General features: G+C 48.0%; 1 protein-coding gene across 1 annotated transcript in view; it reads left to right on the top strand.

Annotated features, from left to right (window-relative positions):
* The window catches only part of BROX (BRO1 domain and CAAX motif containing), a 493,186-nt gene extending 491,865 nt beyond the window's left edge, over positions 1-1,321 (top strand). Inside the window, exon 14 of the transcript XR_013345715.1 lies at positions 1,306-1,321. The gene's annotated coding sequence lies outside the window, so the exon portion shown is untranslated. The remainder of the gene's footprint in view (positions 1-1,305) is intronic.
* Positions 1,322-17,889: the final 16,568 nt, after the last annotated feature.

The raw sequence follows: 17,889 nt of genomic DNA, 5'->3' as shown, positions 1-17,889 counted from the left end.
CGCCATTCTCAATAGCAGTCTGGGGTTATTGCCTCATTCAGCTGAATGAGGCAATTATTTCCCCAGAAGCCCCATCAGTATCATGGCTCATTGCCCTTTAGCCCAATCGCCATTCTGAGCCAGGCTGTGCACTGAATTATCCATGTACTGTAATCGCTCTAGTTATCCACTTTTACATCCAAGCAAAATGCTTCTCTCTCTCATCTAGCCCCACAACAACCTTGCTAAGAAGGCCTAAAAGTGTGCTTCTATTCTGAAGTGGGAAAATGGCACCATCTAACCTAGCAGATCAGCTGCTTGTATTCAAGCCCTATAGCTGACTTTAGTGACAAAAGTCCACTTTTGCTGCTTTTTACTCCTGTGAGCCCTGCAGGGCCAGCCCAGCTAAGCAACAGTGAGTCACCATCTATCCCTTCTAGCAGCAGAATCATTTAATAAGCTCCAAATCATTTGCATTGAAGGTGTCCCTGAGGGGAAGTCACCATGCCTCTCACCTCCAGAGTACCTCCCTGTGCCTGGGTTTGGTGTTGCCAGGCTTTTTCTGGTCAAGCACCGCCTCTGGTCATTCTGGTGTCAAGTGTTGTACATGGCCTAGCCCTCACGCCAAGTCACCACTCAGTCCATGCCCCCTGCTGGAGATTAACAGAGAGGTCCAGAAAATAAACTCAAAATCTAACAACTTCCAGGCCTGGCTCTCAAGTCTCTGACATTTGTCATTCTTGGCTTTTTATTCTTGACATTCATGCTTCCCCTCCTGGTCTCGGGAGAGGCAGGGGAAGACCAGGGGTGAAAGTAACTTAAAGGACTTACGGGTACGCTGGAGTCCTGAGCAAGGGGCGGGGCCTCAACTGAAAGAGGCAGGGCCTTTAAATTCCCAGGCCCTTTAAATTGAGATTTAAAGGGCTTGGGGCTCCACTGCGGTAGCGGTGGCCAGAGCCCTGGGCCCTTTAAATCACCACCAGAGCCCTGCTGCTGGAGCCATGGGGTAGCAGCGGCGGCCAGGAGCCCTGGGGATCCGGCAGCGATTTAAAGGGCCTGGGGCTCCACTGTGGTAGTGGTGGCCAGAGCCCCAGGCCACCTCTGCTACCCCGGGGCTCCAGCGGTGATTTAAAAGGCCTGGGGCTCCAGCCACTGACGGGAGCCCTGGGCCCTTTAAACCGTGGGCCTGGGGAAGCTGCCCCCTGCCAGTATGGTCGACTGTGTACCGGCTCTTGCCGGTATGCCGTACTAGTCCACTTTCACCTCTGGGGAAGACCCACCTTCTCCTCTGGCTTCCAACCCAGAGACCCTGTTTAGGTGGCTAAGACCTGTTCTGTCAATGCCTCAGCATTTTCCCTGGGCTGCTCTGTGACAGGTTGGATCACAGAAATCCCCTTGGGGACTGCCACCTGATGTGCTGAGACTACCCCTGAGCCTGTTTCCCTGGCAGCTTAGGACTTAGTGCCCTGCCTTGCTTGAGCCAGACACGCTTATCTGCTGCAAACCCAGACCCAAGTCTGAACCACGTCCCCCAACAGCTGCAGGCTTAACTGAAAAAAAAAAAAAAAAAAAAACAGCTCAAGAAGTGTTCTTGTCTAACACTCAGATGCCCAGCTCCCAATGGGGGCCAAACCCCAATAAAGCCATTTTAAAGCTTACACAGAGTAAACTCAAATTGTCTGCCCTCTATAACATGAATAGAGAGGTATGCACAGCTGTTTGCCCCCCAGGTATTAATATATACTCTGGGTTAATTAATAGGTTAAAAAAAGTGATTACAGATGAAGGCTCACCCTCAGATGTTCCAGTAACCTTCTTTTACAGGCTAGTCTCCTTCTAGTCCAGGTCCAGCAATCACCCCCGAGCTTACTGTCATTTGTTCCAGTTTCTTTCAGGTATCCTTTGGGGGGTGGAGAGGGTCTCTTAAGGCAGCTGAAGACAAAATGGAGGGGTCTCCCAAGGCTTTATATAGTTTCTCCTTGTGGGTCTAAACCCTTCCCTCCACCTCTGCAGAATTACAGCAACAAAATGGAGTATTGGAGTCACATGGGCAAGTCACATGTCCATGCATGACTCAGAACTTTACAGGCCAAGCCACATAGCCAGGAAAGCTCAGATGTGGATTGGCATCTATCAAGGTCTACTGTCAGCTTAAGTGCCCAATCAAGAAACACTTAACTTGTACATTCCTCTCTAAAGAAGCTGACCAAATGCCTTACTAAGGCTACTTTAAACAAAAAACAAAAAAACACCACACACACCAAACAAGTACACAGCCAATATTCATAATTTCAAATACAAAAACGATAAATGCATACTAATAGGATGAATAGATTCAGTAGATCATAACCTTTACATAGATGTCACATGGCATATGTAGCATAAAACATATTCCAGTTATGTCATATTTACATTCATAAGCATATTTCCATAAAGCCTTATGGGGTGCAACATCACACACTCTTACCTTTACCTCACTCACTAGTATCGTCATAAGATCTGCAGGGTCCGATTCCCCACCCACCTTGACTTTGGTGGTTCCCCACAGCATTTCCTGGGGCCAGCTACAGAGGTTTCCTAAAAGCTGACCTTGGCTCTTCCCTGCAGCAGTGGGATTGTACTGCTACCATTTTCTCTGCCTCTTCCCTTAGATCAGTCCTTCTCTCTCTCCTTTGAGCAGGAGCTCCCTCTGAGCCCTCTCTCTGGGACTGGTTACACCTGACAGTCACTCTGCCTTAGGGTAGCCAATATTACCCTCCTCCTCCCAACAGGAGTTCCCCTTCAGCCCTCTCTCTGGAGCTGGGGTTCAGATCTCTGGCCTCTTGCCTTAGAGGAGTCACCTTCAAGGCTTCACCAGCTTCCTTCAACTGTCCCCCATTCCCAATTAGCTTTCCAATCTGGAGAGTTCAGCAGGCCAGCCTTCTGGCAGCGTCTGCCTGCCATGAGGGAGGAGGAAGGCAGCCTTATGCTGCACAGCTTCGCCCAACGGGTTGGGCAAGGGGGGAGCCTTGCCCTGCCTCCTCTGTAAGGTTTCAGGCCTTAAAAGGTAGTCTCCAGATTCCTTCCCCAATTCCCATTCATTCCACGGACCCTTAGGTTTCTATATATTTCTACTGGCCCTTTAAGGGTTCAGAAGAGTCCAAGCCAGATGGTAGGGTGGGCTGACCACTAGGTACTATTGCTATCAATGGCACACTACCCCATCTCAGGGTATAATGTGAAGACAATGGGATTGCACAGGTGTAACTCATGGCCTAATTTACCTGGTGGATCCTTTATTAATGGTGATGGAGAAAAACCCAGCCTTGCTCTCAGATACCAGGATGTGTTTGCAGCGCTGGTAGCGATAAAGTTAATACATCCTTTTACTTGCAAGCTGAGCACATTTCATTTGGATATCATGAGAAGCAACAAATGTGGGACCCCACCATGCTGTTGTTACAGATTCACTTTAAGAGCAGAACTTCACTTTTTCCATCAATGTTTGGGAGGCTCGTTCTTTCCATCTGAGGGCGTGAAAATAATTCTTTGCTTTTCATTTGTATTATAGTAGCACCTAGAGGCTCCTCCCAAACTCAGGGCCCCATTGGGCTAGACACTGTAGAAATACATCGTAAGAGACCATCCCTGCCTACAGTTTAAATAGACAAGACACACTGGGAAGAAAGGAAGTATTATCTCCATCTCACATATAGGGAATGGAGTAAAGTTCTGGAACAGCCTTACAGAGGGAGCAGTGTGGGGACAAGAAACCTAACTAGTTTCAAGACTAAACCTTGATAAGTTTATGGAGCGGGTGGTATGATGAGATGGTCCATGTGCCACACTAGGCAATCTGTGACTGCTGTTACCAAATATTTCCAATAGCTGCAGATGGGACACTGGATGGGGAGGCTCTGAGTTACTACAGAGAATTCTTTCCCAGGCGTCTGGCTGGTAGGTCTTGCCCACATTTGCAGGGTCTAACTGATTGCCATATTTGGGGTCAGGAAGGAATTTATCCCCAGGGCAGATTGGCAAAGAGACCCTGGGGAGGTTGCGCCTTCAACTGCCTGGGGCATGGGTCATTTGCTGGTTTGAACTAGAGCAGTGGTTCTCAAAGTTTTATACTGGTGACCCCCTTTCACATAGCAAGCCTCTGAATGCAACCCCCCTTGTAAATCAAAAACACATATTTAACACCATTATAAATGCTGGAGGCAAAGCAGGGTTTGGAGTGGAGACTGATAGCTCATGACCCTCCCTCCCCCCCCCCCCCATATAATAACCTCATGACTCCGAGGGGATTCAACCAATTTGAGAACCCCTGAACTAGAGTAAATGGTAGAGTCTCTGTAACATTAAGTCTTTAAATCAAGATTTGCAGACTTCAGTAACACAGCCAGACATTATGGGCCTATCACAGGAGTGGGTGTGAGGTTCTGTGGCCTGTGATGTGCAGGAAGTCAGACCAGATGATCATGATGGTCCCTTCTGACCTTAAAGTCTATCAGGCATAGAGAGATGACATGCCAAAGGACACGCACCAGGAGTTTGTGACACAGCTGGGAATTGAACCCAGAGCTCTACAAATCCAAGTCCAATGCCCAACTATACAACAATCCTTCCTGTTTCCCATCCATGCTGTTAGAATGGTATACTAGGACCTAATGCATTCTCATCAGCACCATATAGAAGGAGACATACAGGGCAAACAATAATAAGTGGTTTCGGGGGCTCAGATGGAGCCTGCTACCATTTCACGCACGTTATTATCATCCTGTACAGAAGGCAATTCCAAGCTTTTATTGCTTGTGCAGTACCCCTGGCTGTAGCACCTGGGGCACATCACATTCAATTTGAAAGCAAATACATCTAACAAATACGAGTCACTAAAATGGATGATGCAAATAAACATTCACACTGAAGCCAGGCCTTGCGGTGACAAGACCATCATTAAGGGGCAGAATGAAAGGTAAGCCTAGGACCAAAACCTGAACAACCACCATCTTGAATAAATACATGGTTAAAGCAAAAGGGCTTTGTTCCTTTGGGTGCCCAGCCACTGTCCCATTCTGGACTGAGCTCTATTGGGATCTGTATTTAGAATTCCAAAGGGCTTTTGTTCATTCCACATTAATGTTCTTAGCTAAAGTCTTTTATAAGTAGGTGCATCGCTATCTAAAGACAGGTGCACTCTAGGGAAGGGATTGTTAGAATGATCTGGGAACTATAGTCATCAGGGGACCTGGAGCTTACATAAAGGGATTCTTTGTGTGCCGAGCTCTTTGAGGGCATATCTGAGGAAGAAGTCAGAAACTCATTGAGTTTTGTCACAATTGGAAGAGGCTGGGGTTACGTGAAGCACTTGTTAATATATCTTAGTGTCCGTGGCCCCACACATTGTAAATTGTAGATGTTTTTCCTGTTGTGCAGTGGTTGCTACTGATCAGGCATCTTTTAGCCAGTGCAGTAATTGCCCTGAACTGTGCTTTGTGAATTCCTTTAACAATCTCCACTGCTATGCACATCCAGAAACAAAGAGCAAACTTATGTCCTTTCCACTCTGAATGGCTTTTATTTTAAATGAAGGAAAAGCAGCAAAAGGAAGGAGGAAGACAAGTAAGTCTCCATGAGAGAACATGGTATGTCTCTCTCCTGTAACATGCTGCGTCCACTCTGCCCAACAAGCAGAGCCCTGCGCGGATACAAAATTTATGTCCGCAGATGCAGCTATCCACAGATATAAAGTGGATTTGCAGTAGCCAGTGCCCAGCCCACCTGGGGCCACAGCTGGGGGTGGGTGTGGAGCCCCAGGTGTGGGGTCAGCAGCCGGAACCCTGCATGCAGGACTAGCAGCTGGGCAGGATCCCCAGGGCTGGCAGTGGAAACCCCAGGCCTGGGGCCAGCGGCCAGGCAGGACCCCACGTGCAGCGCTGGCAGCTGGGTGGGGGCAGGGGCCAGCAGCTGGGGCACTGGGTGCAAAACCTGGGGGTGCTGTAGCAACCCCCGCACCTCTACTTCCCATGCCTATGAAACTAACAATGTGGCATAGTTGCTGAGTTTTGTAGGACCAATAAAACTTGTGCACTATAAATGGCTTCCTCTTTACATCGGCTCTTAACACCCTTACTCATACTGAGTGGCATCTGGAAGTTGTCCCATTGATTTCAATGGCACTACTCAAGGGGTAAAGTGATCCTCAATGTGATTAAGGGTCTCCTAATCTCACCCTTGCAGTTTTAGTTTTCCATCAGTTGAAGGATTTGTTAAAGGGTTTGCCAAACAGCTTGTACTCACTTACATAAAGCTAGTATAAAATTAGGCCAGGAGAGTTAGCTGGTACAGAGCCTACCAGAATAATTTGAGAAAGATTAAAATATATATATATATATTACAACTCAAGTGTTTCCCTGCTGTAATTACGAAGTACACTGTAATGCAGTTAAGAAAATTAAATTAGAAGTAAACGTTTAGGGAGCATAGGTTAAAGGCAAGCTACAGCACAATTTTGTCTGACATCTGTATTATTTAAAGGTCTACTGGTGGTTTCAGTGTGTCTCTGGATGACCTTTATCCCCAGCCTTCTCCAGGAAGCACTCCAGTTGCAGAGATCTTAATTCACAACACACACTTGATCACTTTGGCTTATCAAAAGCTGCAGCAAAATATGCAACACATTCTCAGCCTAATACAGAGGCTCCAAAGGGCTCTGCTCAAGGTTCATTAGGACCCTAGCTAACCAAATGATTCTAAAGGGGGCACCTGTTTTGTTCTAGTCTTCTATGTCCATCCGTATACCTCGCTCACAGATTCTAAATTTGGGTATGGAACCTCTTCTTTTAGGCCCCATAAAATGGGCTCAGGCTGGGTAATCAGTGACATTTGAAGGAAATCAGACAACCGAATGAAAAGTACTTGACAAGCAAATGTTTCAAGGGATCCAATTGACAGCATGTTATTCACAGTGCTAAATCAGACAGTTGTATGACAAAGTGTGATCTTTCACTCAGGGAGTGCAGATAAAAATATGTTTTCAAGCCATAGTCACGTGCCTAATAAATGTCATGGGATTATGGCTTGAAAACATACTTGTTACCCGATCAAACGCTTCTAAATAAGTCCTTATTGGGTATCAGACACTAAAGAAGAAAGACCTTTCAAATCAATGTCATGCCAATAGTGCTTATGGACAGGACCCCATCATATCCCCACTACTTCCCAGGAAGCCAGGAGGCCCAACAGAAACAAATCATGGCCAGTGGCATATAGACACCCTCCTTCCCACTCCATAGCAGCCTTTTAGCCTCCTTCTACCTGAAAGCATGGACCATGCTCAGTCCTCCAGCATCTCACACATTCGCTATCTTGGACATAAAAGGGATGGTGTCAAGTTAAAAACAAAAACAAAAAGTACAATTTCAAAAGTCCTCACTGAGTTACACTTACTATAATAGTACAGTAGCACCTTCAGATCACAACCAAGATTGTGGCCCCATAGTGCTAGCCACTGTACATAATGTAACAGCATGGCACACACATCTCCCAAGCACCCCTTCTGGTCAGGTGTGGCTGCAGGCTTTAAACAGTCCCTGCCTTGGTATCAGGCTGTAACCCAGGGCTTCCTCCCTGGAGGCAATGGTTTTGCCCTAGACCCAGCTGGGCCACTAAGTAATTCAGATCCCCTGCTGGGGGCTTATTGCGGTCCAATTATAGGACAGGTTTCAGAGTTACAGCCGTGTTAGTCTATATCCGCAAAAAGACCAGGAGTACTTGTCGCACCTTAGAGACTAACAAATTTATTAGAGCATAAGCTTTTGTGGGCTACGAAAGCTTATGCTCTAATAATTATAGGACACTTCTCCAGTGGACTATTGGTTGGGCGCGGGGGGGGGGGGATCCAGGCCCACCCACTGCTCTGAGTCCCAGCCTAAGGACCCTAAGAATAGCAGCCACTCACCCTCCCATATCCCTTTAACAAAACTGCTTTCAGTCCCCTAGGCCACTTCCCCACAGCCCCAGCCATCACCAAAGCTTCACTCTTACCTCAAGGCTTCTCTATGTTCAGGCCCAGCCAACCAGCGAGGAGCTCTTTCTCACTCCCTGCCAGTACTGAGCTGTCCATAGTGCTGCAGTTCCCTTTTGCCAACCAGGAGTATCAGCAATACTCCTCTGGCTCCAGCAAAGAACTGACTGGGGTTTGCACTAAAGCTCCTTTTATACTAGCCTGCAACACTCTGATTGGCTAGCCCCTTGCTGCCTCTCCCTGATTGGCTGCTTCCTGTGCAGTCTCTATAGGCTGCTTGGAGGATTTAGCTCCACTGCTGCTTTCCTGGGATGAGTGTGGCAGGACACTGAGGCCTTCAGCAAGGGGCCTCCGGGCCTACTCCACCCCATCACGCATACACATAATAAAAGGCCTCAAGAAGCCGAAACTCTCAATAGAAAAAAACAGATAAAAGGTAGGAGAAAGGAGATATTATTAACTCCACTTTATAGATGGGGACCTGGAGCACCAAAAGATTGAATGAAGGATATTATCCCTTTTTTAATCAGATGGGGAACCAGAGACACACAGAGAGTAAGTGACTTGCCCAAGGGCACACAGAAAGTTAGTGGTAGAGCTCAGAATTGAACCACAATCTTCTGACCCCAATCCATTGCCTAAGACACAAGAGACCCCTTCCTTTTTTTACTCAAAGACCTCCAATTTGGCTCATATAATTAAAAATGATCAAAGTCTCTTATTATCCGAGTTAGCAATAATACCACAGAATACTGACAATGAATTGTGAATTTCCTATTCTCTTCCACCGTTGTACAGTTCATTTACTTACCTTTTGTACTTCTCCCAGCTTGAACAGCAGAACTTGTCTAGTCAGCTCTTCTTTCAGGTTCTCATGCACTCACCAACCATTGCAATGTTTGGGGTGCAGATGGTTTGGAGGGGGATGTACAAAAGCAATCAATAGTGAAAAACCTGTTGAACTGAAATTAAGATTGAAGAAGGTAGGGACCAATGTTCCCTCTAAGCTGTGCACGTGTGCACACAGATCCTAAACCCCGCTCACACGGCGAAACACCATGCACACAAAAATTTGCACAGAAGCACAATTTGCACAGAAGAATTTTTTTGCGCACACAGCCTGTCAAAAATTTGCACAGAAGACATTTTTTGCGCACACGGCCTGTCAAAAATTAGAGGGAACATTGGTGGGGACACTTTATTACTATTGGGATTGACCACACCTTCACTATTATTACGGTCATCACCTCTGGGGGCCCATCTCAAAGGATTTTGACTAATGGTGTTTACAAATTAGACACAATTGCTTCTTTATCATTTTCTCTTGTTTTCCTCTTCTCTTACTCTCCTTTCCCCTGTTTAATTCACTCCATGCTAATTCCCTCTGAAATCACATATATTTTTCTAATCTCCATTTCCACTGCTACTTCACTTCTTACTGAGCAAGATTTTCACAGCAGAAAGGTGTTACCTAATGAACAGTGTAATGTTCTTCCGGGCCTTCATTGACAGCCTAAAAACAACAATATTAAAGCAGGACCAGCGGGTCCTGGCAGAAGTAACAGTTTCTACTGCCCTCTAGCAGAAACGTGTGGAGATACAGCAAACTGCTCTTGGCCTGAGGTGCAATAGGGTAATAAAATTAAAGAACAATCCTCACATGTGAGTAATCCCTGGTTCAGTGCTAATCATGCTTTCTGATTCCTAGCTAGCTCCACTGAAAATCAATGAACAAGTATTATGTGCAATTAAATAGTAACAAATGGGAATATGCTGTAAGCTATACTGGACCCATCTGGCCATTGTGGCTCTTAAACCTCTAATGATCACATTGGCTTGGGACACACTTCATTGCTGATGCACCTCTAATATCTCAGACACCTCCAACTTGGAATGACTTCTTGAAAGATGATCAGGTAAAGCAGCCAAAGTAAAGAGGAAGGGTCACCCTCTCTCTGACTGCTGCCAGCATAGGGATTTCAAACCAAAATTGAGGTGGATGTCTCTAACGTTCAGGTGTGTGGGGGAGTGGTGGTCCTAGGACACTGCCCCATTGGGGAACTAAAGTGGGCAATCCCCTTCTCCTACAGGTGAAAGATTTTTGCCTGCAGAAGTGAATGACCCCTGAAAGCCTCAATTCTGCTGCCATCTGCAGCTGGACTATTCCAAAAGAGGTCTAGTTCTTTATCAAAATAAATAAATAAATGTGGACCTTTATGATTTTATAACCAGCTCAGCATTGTGCTTCCCTCTCCCATTTCTGCGCTTTTCTTTCTTTAAAGGCTTCAGCCAACACCTGGGCGCACAAAAATAAGTGGCCTGGTTTTTCAGAGGTGCTAACCGCAATGGGACCTGTGGATCCCTCGTGAAAACTCAGTGCAGGTGTCTCGCTGTAGACGCTCAGTAGGCTCCAAAGCATATTAACTTATCTCTGACTTGGAGATCACAGCATTGTGTTGGGCTGCCTACTAGACCTGTGTGTCTATCTGTGATGCTGTTGCCCTACCGGAGTAGAGGGAAGTGTGTTAATGCAAACCTTCCAAGTGAAGCTGAAAGACACTTATGCTGCTTTCTGTGTGGTACCTCCTAGTGGCTTCACTGGTGATCCAGCACTCAGGTCTCTGAGCCACTGCTGAAAGTCCAGCCTGGGGGACAAGCCAACTAGCTGATCACATGGCTACATCTGTGGCTTGACAGGCTTGTGACTACTTGTGAGTGGTGCTTCCACCATCCTTTGTTCACAGTGCTCTGGAAGACTGAGAGTGGCCGTGAACTGATTAATGCCTGGCTGACCTCACACCACAGGTCATGAGGTTAAAGCAGCTATAATGTTAGAAGGAGATTCTACAGTGTGAACAAGGGAGACGATGAGAGAGTCCTTTTGGACAAGGGGGAAACAGTTTCACAACCATACCTGCTGAAGAAGCTAAAAGGAGCCAGACTAGCCTAGCTTGGGTAAACACATGAGATCCTGCTGAGATCGGGAGCAAGTAGGTGCATCTCCTACCGAGATGAACAGGAATTGTACCCATTTCTGCCAGGACTGGATTTGGACCAGACTGTCTCACAGAGATGCACTACTGTAGAAAAGGGTAATATCCCAGAACACTGCAGTGTCACTTGGATTAGATTCATAGAATCATAGAATATCAGAGTTGGAAGGGACCTCTGGAGGTCATCTAGTCCAACCCCCTGCCCAGAGCAGGACCAATCCCCAACTAAATCACCCCAGCCAGGGCTTTGTCAAGCCTGACCTTAAAAACTTCTAAGGAAGGGGATTCCACCACCTCCCTAGGTAACGCATTCTAGTGTTTCACCACCCTCCTAGTGAAAAAGTTTTTCCTAATATCCAACCTAAATTTCCCCCACTGCAACTTGAGACCATTACTCCTTGTCCTGTCATCTGCTATCACTGAGAATAGTCTAGATCCATCCTCTTTGGATCCACCTTTCAGGTAGTTAAAAGCAGCTATCAAATCCCCCCTCATTCTTCTCTTCCGCAGACTAAACAATCCCAGTTCCCTCAGTCTCTTCTCATAAGTCATGTGTTCCAGACCCCTAATCATTTTTGTTGCCCTTCGCTGGACTCTCTCCAATTTCTCCACATCCTTCTTGTAGTGTGGAGCCCAAAACTGGACACAGTACTCCAGATGAGGCCTCACCAACGTCGAATAGAGGGGAATGATCACGTCCCTCGATCTGCTGGCAATGCCCCTACTTATACATCCCAAAATGCCATTGGCCCTCTTGGCAACAAGGGCACACTGTTGACTCATATCCAGCTTCTCGTCCACTGTCACCCCTAGGTCCTTCTCTGCAGAACTGCTGCCTAGCCATTCGGTCCCTAGTTTGTAGCGGTGCATTGGATTCTTCCGTCATAAGTGCAGGACTCTGCACTTGTCCTTGTTGAACCTCATCAGATTTCTTTTGGCCCAATCCTCCAATTTTTCTAGGTCCCTCTGTATCCTATCCCTGCCCTCCAGCGTATCTACCACTCCTCCCAGTTTAGTGTCATCTGCAAACTTGCTGAGGGTGCAATCCACACCATCCTCCAGATCATTAATGAAGCTATTGAACAAAACCGGCCCCAGGACTGACCCTTGGGGCACTCCGCTAGATACCAGCTGCCAACTAGACATGGAGCCATTGATCACTACCCGTTGAGCCCGACAATCTAGCCAACTTTCTACCCACCTTGTAGTGCATCCATCCAGCCCATACTTCTTTAACTTGCTGACAAGAATACTGTGGGAGACCGTGTCAAAAGCTTTTCTAAAGTTGAGGAATAACACGTCCACTGCTTTCCCTTCATCCACAGAACTAGTTATCTCATCATAGAAGGCAATTAGGTTAGTCAAGCATGACTTTCCCTTGGTGAATCCATGCTGACTGTTCCTGATCACTTTCCTCTCCTCTAAGTGTCCTCAGAATTAATTCCTTGAGGACATGCTCCATGATTTTTCCAGGGACTGAGGTGAGGCTGACGGGCCTGTAGTTCCTAGGATCCTCCTCCTTCCCTTTTTTAAAGATGGGCACTACATTAGCCTTTTTCCAGTCATCCGGGACTTCCCCCAGTCACCATGAGTTTTCAAAGATAATGGCCAATGGCTCTGCAATCACATCCGCCAACTCCTTTAGCACTCTTGGATGCAACGCATCCGGCCCCATGGACTTGTGCACGTCCAGTTTTTCTAAATAGTCTCGAACCATTTCTTCCTTCACAGAGGGCTGGCCACCTCCTCCCCATGCTGTGCTGCCCAGTGCAGCAGTCTGGGAGCTGACCTTGTTCGTGAAGACAGAGGCAAAAAAGCATTGAGTATATTAGCTTTTTCCACATCCTCTGTCACTAGGTTGCCTCCCTCATTCAGAAAGGGGCCCACACTTGCCTTGGCTTTCTTCTTGTTGCGAACATACCTGAAGAAACCCTTCTTGTTACTCTTAACATCCCTCGCTAGCTGCAACTCCAGGTGTGATTTAGCCTTCCTGATTTCATTCCTACATGCCCGAGCAATATTTATATACTCATCCCTGGTCATTTGTCCAATCTTCCACTTCTTGTAAGCCTCTTTTTTGTGTTCAAGATCAGCAAGGATTTCACTGTTAAGCCAAGTTGGTCGCCTGCCATATTTACTAGTCTTTCTACACATCGGGATGGTTTGTCCCTGTAACCACAATAAGGATTCTTTAAAATACAGCCAGCTCTCCTGGACTCCTTTCCCCCTCATGTTATTCTCCCAGGGGATCCTGCCCATCAGTTCCCGGAGGGAGTCAAAGTCAGCTTTTCTGAAGTCCAGGGTCCGTATTCTGCTGCTTTCCTTTCTTCCTTGTGTCAGGATCCTGAACTCGACCATCTCACGGTCACTGCCTCCCAGGTTCCCATTCACTTTTGCTTCCCCTACTAATTCTTCCTGGTTTGTGAGCAGCAGGTCAAGAAGAGCTCCGCCCGTAGTTGGTTCCTCCAGCACTTGCACCAGGAAATTGTCCCCTACAGTTTCCAGATTGTTTGGAACCACTGCAGTCCAATCCCGATGCTTTTTAAAAGTAGGTATACAGTGTATGTGTAGCCATGTCAGTCCCAAGATATGAGAGCGGTAAAGAGGGTGAGTAAACATCATTAGTAGTGGGGAAGCTTCAAAAGTGAGGGCGGTTGGGTTCCTCTTGCACCTAAACACTGCATTGATTTTATGAAATTTATCTGAATCTCCCAAGGCTGTAAAGTTGCACTGGGATTATGATGCCAGGCTGAGGTTTCAGAAACTGCCTGTCCGGGTTGGAAATAGTGCAAGGAAGGAAGTGTTCATGTTCTTGCAGCACTTTCAGGCCTGGCAGGCAGCCTGAAACTATGTGGAAATGCAGACCCACCAAAAATTAATTGGAGTTAGGTTCAGCAGCATCCCTTTGAGTAAATCCTGGGGGAAGAGGTTTCTGGACCACTCCTTTTCTGAGGAATAAACCAAGGTCTATAGCCTGAGATGACAGGGAAGATGAAGGAGAACCCCAGTAATTCCCCATGAAAAAACTCTCCCTCACTATGCGAGCAATCACTTTACACTGTGGGATCTCCTTTGACTGCTAAGGCAGAAGCTGAGGCAGCTATTTGCACTTGCTGGGCCTGATTCTCCTGCTGACAAACCAGCTTTATTCAGGGCCTCATTCTCCACAGCCTTGTATCTCACACTGTCATTTAGTCCTGTGCAAAGTTGGTGTAAAATGCTTCTTTGGTAGGAATTACTGCCATTTGAACTAATGTGACTACACAGATGTAAGACAAACTGGCCACAAGTGAGTATGGCCATCTGGACCTTGGCCAATATTTATAACACTCTACCCCAGCAACACAGAGAGAGATTTTGGCTTTGCAGGGCACCATGATGCATGGGCTTCAGCACAATCAATGGAAACATTCCTTCAAAGTATGGGAGGGCGGGAAGAGAGCGGATAGACTAGCCACTGCATTGTTCCCATGGGTAAATTCTTCTTTGCCATCCTACATGCGAAGCGCTAGGAATCCCAGCCAGGCACAGTCAGGTTTTCCTACTAATACTGCGCACATTACAGACCTGAATTAGTGAGCCCTTGCAACACCCCTGCCATATGATCCCCATTATACGGCGAGAAGAACTGACATGAAGCGATGAAGTCACGCAAGTCACATGGCAGCTATAGGCGCTTGGCAACTCTGGAGCCATGGCCACACAACAAGGGATCAGAACTCAGGAGTTCCTGACTCCAAGCCCCAGGCTCAGTCCACCCCCCACCCTGTCCTGCATTGCCCCTAATAGCAGCTGCAGGCATTTTAGTCAACAAGCAATTAGGGCCAAGGGTAGAAGAGGGACTGACGTGCACAGACACTTGTTTGGCTTGTCGTATGAGGAAGAGAAACAAGATGACCTCAATCATCTTTTTGCAGATGCAGCCAAGTGGCAAGGAGAAGTGTATTCAATGACAAGGCTTACTTTTGAGCAGTTGTCTGGAGACCAGATGCCAAGTGCTGTGCTCAAAGAACAAATAAAAGAGGAAGTAGCTCCACTAGAACGGCCTGCCTCCTACAGATAAAGGAGGATGGAGTGCAGCACTCTGCCCAGCCTGGAAAGGTGAGCGAGAGACACAGAGATAGGTAGGAGGTGTATTGAAATGGGGGCATTTTGCCTGAGAAGAGGAGAGGGGCAGGAGGAGCATCCAGTGGATTTCTCTATTTGATTTACCCCGTCCTGTTGCGAGACACCTCTGTGATCATGCGTAATTGGACTAAATTGATGACTAGCGGATGTGAGCAGAAAGCTAATCCAGAGCTGCATGCTGTTATCTTGCTGTGCTGCGTGGCTGGTAAGGAATTGTGGGACATACTCAGGATTCTGTGCTGGGGGGAGGTGTTCGTTTGGCTCAACTGGCAGAGAGCACTTGCTGGAGAGAGCTAGGGCCTCTGGGAGCTCCATCCCATCCCTGACTTCTCTCTGTTTAGACACACAGGTGCATGCAGATTATTACGCTGTTTTGTGAGGGATAGTAGCACTGTCAGAAATCCCTGGCCACGTCAGACAGTTGTCACTATGCTGTACAGCATAGCCAATCAGATCTCCAGGGATGGAAGAGAAAGACCTAAGACCCCCTTGCTCCAAAAACTCAGACCCTGCTACTTGAACTAGAGGAGAATTTTTTTCTGTTACTGGTATAGGGTCTATGATACCTCAGTGAGCAGTTCATATGCATCCACTAGGGGGTAGTGGGGCAGCTGGATCCAGCACCACCCTGGTTTTGGTCACACCCATTCTGCTGGGAATTGAAGTCTGGAGGGACAGCTGAGCCTTAGAGGCTATCACAGCAAAGAATTCTATGAAGGGGCCAGAAGATACCACCAGATCCCTTCCCACTTAAGAGGGAAAACTGATAAGAGGGTCTGTTAAATGGCCATGCAAGCCCAGAAGGCTGAAGAAGAAACCCCAGGAAGGGGAAGCTTGTTTCGTCTGGATTTTGTTATTTATTTGGACTTTTGCTCCTGGACGTCTAAGAAAGCCTGAAGACAGCACTCCCAACAAGGGGAAGTTTGGCTGGAGAGCGAGACGCTGTTACGCAACAGACCGTGTAAATCCTTCTGGGTCATGAGGGAAGTACTTTGGGAAGAGGTGAAGGAAGTGGCCTTGGGGCAAAGAAGCTGAGAGGGTTTGAGCCTTATATCAGTCATCCGCTTCTTTTTCAAGGTCCAAGGCTGGACCTCCCAATAGCGGGTGGGCAGGAGCTCCTCTTTCATTCCCTCTGCAGCAAGGTGGGAGCTTGTCGCATACACACACACTAGCCAGGTCATTACGGTCCCTGTAGTTATCGTGAGACCCCTTAATTGCCAAAGGGACTGCTGGGTAGCTACAGTGTATAACACACTGCAATTAATAGAGAGGAACTCTCTCGAGGCCAGAGATTTTACTGGACCTTAGGGAAGGTGCCCACCCTACCCAGCTGATCATTAGCACAGGTTTCACTGTACATGGTACTTTTCATCCGCAAGGATCCCAGAGCATTTTATAAACCAGAGGTGGGCAAACTATGGCCTGTGGGACCCTCCTGCCCGGCCCCTGAGCTCCTGGCCCGGGAGGCTTGCCCCCGGCCCCTCCCACGCTGTTCCCCCTCCCCCGTAGCCTCAGCTAACTGCGATCCCGGTGCAATGCTCTGGGCAGGGGGGGCTGCGAGCTCCTGGGGCCACGCAGCTGCAGAGCCCAGCCTGACCCGGTGCTCTGTGCTGCACAATGGCATGGCTGACTCCAGCCGGGCTCCAGCCACCAGTGCTCCAGGCAGTGCGAGGGTTGGATAGAGGGCAGGGGAGTTTGGGGGGGGGGGGGTGACATGGACAGGGGTTGGGGCGGTCAGAGGGTGGGGAACAGAGGGGTTGAATGGGGGTAGGGGTCCTGGGGGGGCAGTCAGGAAGGAGAGGAGGGGTTGGATGGGTTGGCAGGGGGCAGTCAGGGGACAGGGAGAAGGGGTGGTTGGATTTGGCAAGGGTCCCGGGGGGGGGGGGGAATCAGGAAGGAGAGGGGGGGTTGGATGGAGTGGCGGGGGCAGTCAGAGAGCAGGGATTGGATGGGGCAGGAGTCCACGGGCTGGGGGCGGGCCAAGCCTGGCTGTTTGGGGAGGCACAGCCTCCCCTAACCGGCCCTCCATACAATTTCCGAAACCCGATGCAGCCCTCAGGCCAAAAAGTTTGCCCGCCCCTGTTATAAACCAAGGGTAAAATGTTCTGTTCTTATATGCCAAACAACCCACTAAATGCTAATTTTGCCCTTATTGCAAGAATGATGTTCCTGTGTCAAACAAATCCTGAACATTGCAGGCAGCAGAGATCCCCACATCAGTGAGAGAGAAGAATTTTGCCCTATACCTGTATAGAGTTGTATAGAGGTCATTCACATCACCTGAACACAGCCACCTCTGGGACGGATCATGGCAGCTACTCTGTGCTAGCAATACTATAGATCAGATTTATTAGTGTGATGACAATTAAGAAGGGGAATGGAAAATAACTTCTCCAAATGAAGCTGCAGAATAGTTAGGCAGAATGTAATTCCTCAAATTAGAAGTTGGCCAGCCAGGACGCTGGAGCTTTCAGAGGATCTTTAATTAATGACCAAGAGCCCAACTCACACAGTTCTAAGCAGGAGCAACTCCACTGATTCTAAAGAAGCTGCATCCTCTGTCACTGTTGTGCATTTGCTTCTGTGTGGGTTGCAGGTAGGGCCATCCCTGGCTATTCTGGGGTGCGTGGTGTGTGGGGCCCCAGGCCTCCATGTGGGGGGGCTGGCTTGTGGGACAGGAGGGAACCACCTCCCAGCCCTCACCAGCAGCGTGGCTAGGGCCAGGTCTGTACTTCCCGTGGCTGGTGAGTGCAGGCCCTGCCCTGCTGCAGTCCTTAGGGGATG

This window comes from Eretmochelys imbricata, chromosome 3 (genome assembly GCF_965152235.1).
Source record: "Eretmochelys imbricata isolate rEreImb1 chromosome 3, rEreImb1.hap1, whole genome shotgun sequence".
NCBI lineage: Eukaryota > Metazoa > Chordata > Testudines > Cheloniidae > Eretmochelys > Eretmochelys imbricata.
The sequence above is the reverse complement of the archived record's forward strand: the minus strand, read 5'-3'. Positions and strand labels throughout refer to the sequence as shown.